Source organism: Dermacentor silvarum, chromosome 3 (genome assembly GCF_013339745.2).
Source record: "Dermacentor silvarum isolate Dsil-2018 chromosome 3, BIME_Dsil_1.4, whole genome shotgun sequence".
Taxonomy (NCBI): Eukaryota; Metazoa; Arthropoda; class Arachnida; order Ixodida; family Ixodidae; genus Dermacentor; species Dermacentor silvarum.
The window spans coordinates 9,272,021-9,281,388 of record NC_051156.1 but is presented as its reverse complement, the minus strand read 5'-3'; the positions used below and the strand labels follow the sequence as shown (position 1 = coordinate 9,281,388).

Sequence of the window (9,368 nt, the reverse complement as noted above, 5' to 3'; positions counted from 1 at the left end):
TGACAGCCTGCAGAAACCACACAGGTAAAAACTTGAGCGATCTACTGCCACAAAATATATCATCGGACTCACCTATTCATCTATCTGAAACTAACGCTCACACTAAATTTGCACAGCTGCTCAGCGTAGGCACACGTTTTTCTGTTACCCGCCACGGTAGCTAAGTGGCTATAGCATCGCGCTGCTGAGCTCGGGATCGCGGGTACGATAGGATCGAAACGCAACAACGATCGTGCACTTAGATTGATGTGTATCTTAAAGATCCCAGGTGGTCAGAATTAATCCGGAGTCTCCGCCTACGGTCTGCTTCATATTTTGGGCACGTACAACGGTTCGATTTATTTTTCGTTTTATTGCGATAGCAATTATATGGACACTTCAACCGGATTTCCGCCGTCGGCGTCGCCGTCGTCGTCGCCGTCGCCGTGAGGTTCCCTATAGATAAAATCTTCGCCCGCGTACCGTATGCCCGAGCGGAAGCGTGCGGGGACGCGCGCTATCACGGAGAGCGAACGCACTCAATCGCCCACGCGCAAGCAAGGAAGCGGGAAGCCAGCGCCGGAGGGAGCAGGGGGGGGGGAGGGGAGGGGCGCACTTCCACTCTGCCAACAACCGCGCTCGTCGCTCGCTCGCACCGTCTCTTATCTCCACACGGCTCTGACCTTTATGCGCCGCGTGCATTCGCCGCTCAGTTTCCGTTGAAGCGATAGACCGCACGTACCTTCGCCGCTGCGGCGTATCCGCTTGCTGCCAGAGTTTTGACGGTCGTTGTCCTGCAGTCATCAGTGTGATCTATTCATGTTTGTTTGTGCGCGCTCACACCATGCTTGTTCATTCAGTTAGTAATAGTCGGGCCACATTTTCCAACGCACGCTACACATGCAATGCTGCCCGGATCGGCAGTGCAGCGCTACAGGTGCGTCCCTTCGCACGCGCTGCCCACGGGAAGCGCTTCTCATCAACACCACCGTTTCACACGCGCCTTCTCGTGGTCATCGAGTCTCTCTTCATGTCGGTCTACTTACGCCCCAGCACACCTGCTTACTTAATCAGCTCATGTTTACTTCAATTCATATTGCTACCAAAGCCGCTCACCTTACTTCGTATGACATTGCTGTGTTGCTATCGCATTCATTGCTTCGCCCTTAGGGCGAAACTGTGACATTTTTTTTCTGTTTTCCCAATTAACGTGGTTAAAAGCCTTAGGTCTTGCATGTATTCTGCCTTCAATCTAGCACTTGGTTACGTTGCTTCATGTTTTTTTCTTCGTGAAATACGTATAGACGCTACGACTGGACGTACAGTGCAACGACACAAGTGCACCTAATGGAAATGTACACTTACAGTATGGTAAAATTACACCAAAGGAAAGGCAGTGCATGTACACGTTTTTTAAGTACAGGCTGTGTGACCAGTATGGGTGCTAGATATCTAACAACCGTATAAAGCAGCGGAAAAAACTGAAGCGCATATTTTATACATATATCTGGATAAGGATCCGCAAAGATATCTTCCAGACGTTTTTACAGAACGTTTTGTAGCCGTCTTAGCAAGATGAGAACTTAAAACATCTTAACAAGACGCCTTCAAGCCATCCTTCGGAATACGTCTTCAAGACGTACATGTAAAGACGTCTTGTAGCTGTTTTGAATAGTTGTAGACGTTCTAGTTCATTCTGGCTGGTCCAAGACGGCTACAAAACGTCTTGTGTTCAGTGGGCTACGCGGACGACATCCCCATCTGGGCCACACAAGGCTCTTTTGGAGGCATGCAGGCCAACCTGCAGCAAGCAGTGACCATAGTGGACCGATATGCTCACGCTTGCGGCCTCCAATGCTGCCCACGAAAGTCTGAATTCGTGCATCTCCGCCCCTCGCCCAAATACTCGTCAAAATTGCTCTCTCTTTCTCTCTCTCTCTCTCTATAGGGTATGGTCGAATCCCTGAACAACCTGAGATTACCTGAGATTAGAGTCCTCGGACTTTTCATCAACCAACACCGCCGGTCCGACACAACACTGGGGAAGCTGCGGAAGGTGGGGACCAGGTGGGCCGCATGGTCCGCCAGGTTTCCAACAAGCGCGGGGGTCTCAGATGCAAAGATGCCTTGCGGCTGGCCAATGCATTGTGACTAGTTGAATCTGTATTCCACTCCATACCTACATCTCCGCAAGCATGAGGAGGACGCCCTTGAGGTCATTCTCCGAAAGATAGTTAAGCGAGCCTTTGATCTCCCGGTCAGCACCTCTAACCAGCGCCTTCTGGGCCTGGGGATGGTGAATACGTATCCGGAGCTGAAGGGAGCTGATCTTACCAACCAAATCGCAAGTCTTTCTCAGACACTTTCGGGTCCCCGCCTCCTTGCCCGACTACACCTCCAACCTCTCAGACGTACGCCACAAGAATGGCGCTATGCCCTGCACGTGCGCCCTCTTCCCCAGAGCATGGCACGCACACACCATGATGGCAGACGCCTGGCTCGGGTAGAGGCCCTGGGGCGCCAATATGACTCCGAACCCGGTGTTTTCTACTTGGACGCCACCGGCCCACAGCATGGGTGATGGTTTACGGCCGCGGTGGTTCACGAAGACAAAAGAGTTGACGTCCTTAGCTTTCGCGCTAGAGACATAACATATGCGGAGGAAGTCGTCATCGTTTTAGCTGCATCCGATTCTCGCTGTCAAAACATCATTACCGACACTCGAGGGACCTGTCGGAACTACGAACAGGGTCAGGTTCCATTCCTGGCCTATCCTGTCCTTCAATCTAGCTGCCGAACCGGGAACCCCGACCCTCGATACGTCGTTTGGGCACCCGCTCACATGGGATTAGAGGGAAATGAGGCTGCGGATGCTGCCGCCCACGCGCTTTCTCACCGGGCTCCTTTTTTCTTTCACACCACCGATCAGGACTCTACCCCTAACCCAATCTCTACAGAAGTTATAGCCTACTATCAATCCGGCCACGAACTCTACCCCCGCCGTGTAGAGGCCTCAGAAAGGCGTAGGAGCGTCTCCTGCTCCGCCTCTTTACGAACATTATGCTGTGCCCGGCGGCTCTCAAACATTTCGATCCAGCCTTTACTGGAGCTTGCCCACACTGTGCAGAGAGGTCCTCGGACCTCTACCACGTGGTGTGGGCTTGCCCATCCGACCCTGCCTTCCCACCCCCTTACCCAACCCTACCCGGGAGGACTGGGAGGCTGCCCTGCTTGGCTGCTCAGACCTACGGGCCCAAAAGGCCCTACCTGAGCGCGCCCAGGCGGCGGCTACCTCCACTGGGGTCCTGTACTAGGGACAGCACCTAGTGTTTGTAAGGGGCGGCCTTTTCGGGGTCGTCCCTAGCATACCTCCTCGTACTTTTTCGTACCACCATTAAAAGTTTTTCACCACCACCACCTCCGTCGAGGCCCCAGCCAGCAAGCGCGAGCCAGCGTCACGAGCGCACTCGCGACTTGGCGTCGCAGCCAACGGGAAGTTTCGCTGCTGCAGACGCCTCCGGCTTTTTCGCTGAATGGGTCATTTGTAGCTTTCGCATCAATAAGCTCTGCACTGAATGCAACCGCGTTAAAACCCATGGTCTTTATGGAATGCGTGACACTCGCGCAAGTTCTTTATCTTTTCGCAACCGACGACATATCGACAACGTTTGCGGAAATGCGCTGCCTTCCGGTGACAGGGACCGCCGCGGATGGAGCACTCCCGTCGCGGTGCCGGAGGTATACGGACTCTATTCAAGGTTTCGACCAAGCGTGTATGTAAGCAGCCAAATGGGCTTACACCCCTGGCACGCTCAACGTCGTTCTCTGGAATGCGTTGTATAGGCTAACACAGGCACTACCGAGATTCGGGCATCTCCGTTACGGCGCCCGCAGTATATGTACGCCCTCGAGCAAACGCAACCTGAGAGCTGGCAGCCGCGCCGCGGCGTAAGATTCTGCGGCACGTTCTTTGTTAGTGGCTCGCAAGCCATAGCACCAGTCCAGCTGCACCACGGTGGATGAACTTGAAACACGGAGAGCAATGTGGCGTTTCTCTAAGTGTGGCGCTGTGGCACAAAAGCAGGGCTGGGGGGAAAAAAAGGGGGGGGGGCGGAGATCACAGTGTAGACTTTTGGTGGCCCCTACTACTTAGAAATGACACGGCATGTACAAGAACTGATTGGCAGCACTTGAGCGAGGAGAGTTAAAATTAGGGCCCCGCTTCTGTTCGCGACTGTATTCCAACCAGTGTGTACGGACGACAACGGGAAGAGCGAGCCAGTCGATAACCAGCAGCCGCTAGACAGTGTATCCGACTTTTTCTTAATAGACGTGTCCCGAGGGCCAAGTCTCGCCGGGTGGCAACGAAGACTTTGGAACCATCGTCCGCCTGGAAACGTTTACTGTGGTATTGATATGTTTCATAATTTAATTTATTTTCCTTGCTGGTTGCTTTTAGTTACTGCAAGTATGTATTAGTACGCTAACGAAGGAGCTGCCAGAAGTGTAGTATCATCACTACACACCATTTCTGTAAATCAAAAACTAGTTGTCTTTTAACCAAGTATGCTTTTGGCTTCTTCTTCTTTGTTTTTTTTTACAGCGAAGCTGTATGTGACTAGCCGATTGGTTCGTCTGTCTCCTGTACGCCGAAAACTATCATCATCAGCAAGGGCTCGATCGTCATCGTCGTCTTCCACATCTGGCTCCGTTGCTGCTCATCATTCCAGCGTAGAATTTCGCTTTTCTTCTGTCATCGTAATGGGGAGACGCGTTTAGGGAGGTATGAGCCATTGCTTAAGGGGGTATAAGCCATTCATTGTCTTACGTGACGAACAGATTTAATTTTGAAGCAATTTCATTTTGAAAAATCGCAAGTGGCAATGCGACAACGGCGGACTGCGGGCATAGAGTCAGTGACGTCGTTCACCCCGTCGCAGCCGAATCTGTGTGTAACCTTATTAAGAAACACAAAGACGTAACCGATAATTGAGAAAGACTTTAATGAGCCATCGAGATTAACCCAGTGATAAACACTGGGCCGCACGTTTCATCTTGGGAACCGTCTGTGCGGAGTGCTTGGGCGGTGATGTTTTTTTTTATTTCTTCTTTCTCCTTCTTTTTTTTTTTTTGTGCACGAGTAGATTGATCACTACTTGGCCATTAGTTAGGAGCTGCGTGTTATATTTTACACACCGTATGGGCTAAAGGAATTCAACGTTAAAATGTAGCGGATGTAGCGAGGGCGCATCGAATCGGCATAGTGCTATGAACCCCGCGGGCGCAAAAGCCTCTGTTACCTTTTTCTTCCACCCGCAGCAAATTGGTCAAGCGAGGCATTGTACACACATGCTTATCAAACGCGTTGGACCAATTTTGCCACAACGGCATGGCAAGCAGGTTTGCAGCCGAAATATACCGCCTTAAGGCCTTGCGGGTACACAAAGGCGTTTATAGTTTCAATTGTGGAGGTAATACGCAAAGAAAAAAAAAGGACACTGGGAGCAGCAAAGGGCAAAACGGCGTACCAAGCACAACGCATAAACGGAAAACAATAGCCGTGATCTCGTACAAACATTGGCTATTCCACCGGTGAAAAAGGTCAGTCAGCGAGCTGGTGTTCGAATGGGGTTTTCCGCACTTTTCAAATTTGTGAGCGTTGCTATACATACCTGCACGGTGAATAAGCAGTCTGTCATATGCAACGTCAAACACAGGAAAAGTTATGTAGATTGTGCGCAGGGAGTCGTTTATGGAATACATCGGTCGTGTGGCGCGTGTTACGTAGGCCAAACAGACCCTTGTAGCCTGCGAGTTTCCAAGATGCATCCACTTGAAAAAAAAACTCCAGGATGACACCAGTTTCGATATATTATTTCTCAAAGTGTAGGACGAAATACATAGGCTCTCCAGTTACTCTTGTGCGTCAATGTATACAGAAGCATTTTGGTAAAAAAGTAAGTGGAACAACACTGAATTCTTACGGCGAGTTTGATGGCGCTTATCTCCAAACTGGCACCATTCTGGAAATTCATTCCAAGTGGATACGCCTGACAAGCTCAATGGCTACAATTCTTAAATTGCAATATGTGTCGTAAAGTAATTAACTAAGAAATTCATTAGTCAATTTTTGTTCAATAGTTGAATATTGCATTTGCGTTTCAGTTGCTTTTGTGCTTCAGTTCATAAAACGACGTTTTGTTAAGAAAATATAATTTTGGGCTTGATGACTAAACAAGCAACTGAAGCTCTATAAACACAGGACAGGGAGCGCACACAAGCCCAACAAATGTTACATGCACCACGACTGCCTTGTTGTCCTGCGTATACTATATCTTTATCAATAGAATATTTTCCTTCTGAAGTTCTCAAAGCGAAGTATTGAAATTGGTATCAAGTTTAGTAAATGTGGTTTTCAAAAAATGAGTAGCCCCTCCCCTGTCGAGAACAAGGGGGAAGTGAAGCTTGTCGTGTGTTTCTTCGGTGTTACGCGGAACGAATTGCACTGACGAGTAGTACGCTGTTGTGGTCGAACCACAACCGGTCGCACGCACTGCAGCTGGCTCCGCAGTTCCGGTTGAGAAACTCGCGTTGAAACCTGGCCGTCGCTAGTTGGCGCTATCGTTTCCGAGGCGTCCACCACCGTTGTCGGGTTCCTGGAGGGCTAGACGACGCTTACGTTTGGCCTCAACACCGCACTCCCTCAGCTCGGGGTCCGCGGCTCTTCGCTGACGTTTTGCCATGGGCTTCGGAAGCCCTCACCCTAGAATCGGCACGTCGACGTCGATTCCTTTCCCGAGCGCGTTCATTCTGCATGGATTTCCATGAAATTTCTTCAAAATTAATCTGTCCGTTACTTAAGACAATGAATGGCTCATGACCCTTAAGCAATTGTTCATAGCCCAGTAAACGCGGACTCTCCATTACGACGACAGAAGTGGAACTCCACGCTGGAATGATTAGCGGCAACGCAGCCAGCTGTGGAAGCAGACAACGACGACAAACGCGGGAGCAGTGGCACGAACGCGTGCCGAGCACGTGCCATGTGCCTGTGCAGCTCTGCGAGCAGCTGGATTTTTTGGCTTTACGTCGCCGGCGCAGGCTAGCGTATACAAACTTCGCTTGAAAAAATAAATAGGTTCATCACGCTATCCAACAATAACATTCGATTCTTGCATTGAAAAGTAATCATGAGATTATTTGCAGGAAGATAGTGTTACGCATGCTTGAAAGTTGCGATATATGATAAAGCGCGGTGCAACTACTGCTCGAGAGTAACCGGTTGGCAATGATGTGTGATTTTTGTCGGGTTACAATAATAAATCAATTATGTAGAAGCAAAGGAGTGTAATTGTAGGCGAACAATGAAATTTCCGCCTGAAGCACACTGCGGCTTTGTTGACTTGCCCTTTGTCAATTCAGCCTCAACATCGTGTCTTCGTGACTGAGTCATGAAGTAGTGTCTCATTCAGCAAAACAAGTGGTTTTATACCAGGCACACAAAAAATATAACGTTTTTTTTTAATCAAAATAATGACATATATGAAAGCAATACTTGAAAAAAAAATTCAGTGACATTCCACTCTGTGAAGGTGGATGACCAGCGAAGCTGTGTATGTGGTGATTGACCGTGAAACGTTCCAAGTTTGCGGGATCGGGGCCACATGAACGGTTCGCATTTCCTTCCGCCTCGCGGTCCTGACGGGCAGCACGCTTACGCTTGGCGTCCGCGGCCCGCTCATCGTCGGTGGTCTCCTTCCGCCGCCGCCGCGCCCATTCCCTTTTCTGTTCACGCCGTCGTTCTTGGTGGGCACGCTGTTCTTCTTCAGACCTTACAACACGTGGCCTACCCATTTCACCGTCACAGCAGAACTGAGGAAAGGAGCCTACGTAGAGCATGGCGTCAGGAGACAGAAGACGCTCGATTGGTAGGCACTACTTTGAACACGCGGGATGGCGTACACGTGTATGGTGCGATCGTAGAAATGGCTGATACGGGTCAAAGTTTAGTATCTGTTCTTATCAGCTTAATATCTGATACGGGTTGTATTTGGACCCAAGATATTAAACTTATTTTTGAAAGTTTGCGCAGTGCTTGAAGTCTTGCTTCACCTCCGCCGCGGGACGGCCCGGTATGGCACTATCTTCGGGATTTTCGGTCTAGGGACATCGATCCGCTGGAAACTAGCCATATACAGCTTGGCTGTAAAAGGACAACAAGACAGTCGTTGGAGACGGCCATGCAATGCTAACGCGCAGTTAGAGTGTCCTTTCGATGCGCTAATTTTACTCTTCGGGAATGCAAGACCAACTAGCTTAACAATTAATTCTTCTTCGTAGCACACCTAAATATAAACTGTTTCACGGTTGGAACCTCCTCATATACAAATTTATTCGTAAACTATTACACGTGCTTTTTTGCTGCATCATGAGTTAATTACCTGTATCAAAGGCATCAGAACACGTTTACGTAGGTTTATGCATGGGTAACATAGTCGCCACCCCTACCACGAACTCAAGAAATGATGTTGAGGTTGAAGACAGATCTCAACCTCACTAATGATGTTGAAGTGAGGTCGAGGCGAAGTTGATGACGGACGCTTAAAGTCGACGTAAGGTCTCCTAAATGTACTTCAACCTCATTTTATGGGATTGAGGTTGAGGTTGAGTGAGGTCGTCAAATCCAATTGGACGTTGTGGTGATGTTTAGTATTTTCAAGTCGTTTGCCCCACCTTTGCTTATGCGTGAGCAAGCCATCATCGTCACTATCGGACAAGGAACTGAGCTTCTTGTAAAGCACCCGCGCGCGCATAAGGCGACAGAAGTCTTTCTAGTGTTTTGTCATCTGTGTCATTCCTTGGATAAACATACCTGTTGTTATTGCTTTCTTTAATGCGCTAGCATTAGGAGTGTCAAAGTGGGAAAAAAGTATGTGTTGAACCGGTCGCGTGCTTTACGTATATATATATATATATATATATCGCCGTCAGTTCTAATATATGTATGTATATAGTAGAATTGATGGTGCTCTGGGGCCCTATAATGTAGAACTATTCCCGTATGTTTTTATTCCAATCTCCTGACGTCAACTTCACGTAACCACTGATACAAGCATCGGGCGGCGACTCGCAGCGTTGTTTGAGCCAACCAATCACACTTTATCCTCGAAATAGGCATCTTCTATTTCTTTCCACACGGGGCAGTCTCCGGCTATTCAGAAAAAAAATCACTTTTCTTCGGCATATTAATGCATCTTTCATGCATATACGTGGCACTGACGTAGGGAATTTTGGCAGGTTTGTGAGATCGCCTGACAAATAGCCGAAGTGGGTGCAGCCCGAAAACTTTTGACCGATAGTGCCAAGAAAAAAAGATGTAGAATGGGAAA

At 49.0% G+C, this 9,368-nt stretch overlaps 1 non-coding gene across 1 annotated transcript; it reads left to right on the top strand.

Annotated features, from left to right (window-relative positions):
- The first annotated feature begins 7,964 nt into the window (after positions 1 to 7,964).
- On the top strand, positions 7,965 to 8,148 carry LOC119447033 (U2 spliceosomal RNA). The gene has a single exon (XR_005190915.1). It is a non-coding gene; the product is annotated as a U2 spliceosomal RNA (small nuclear RNA).
- The last annotated feature ends 1,220 nt before the right edge of the window (positions 8,149 to 9,368 follow it).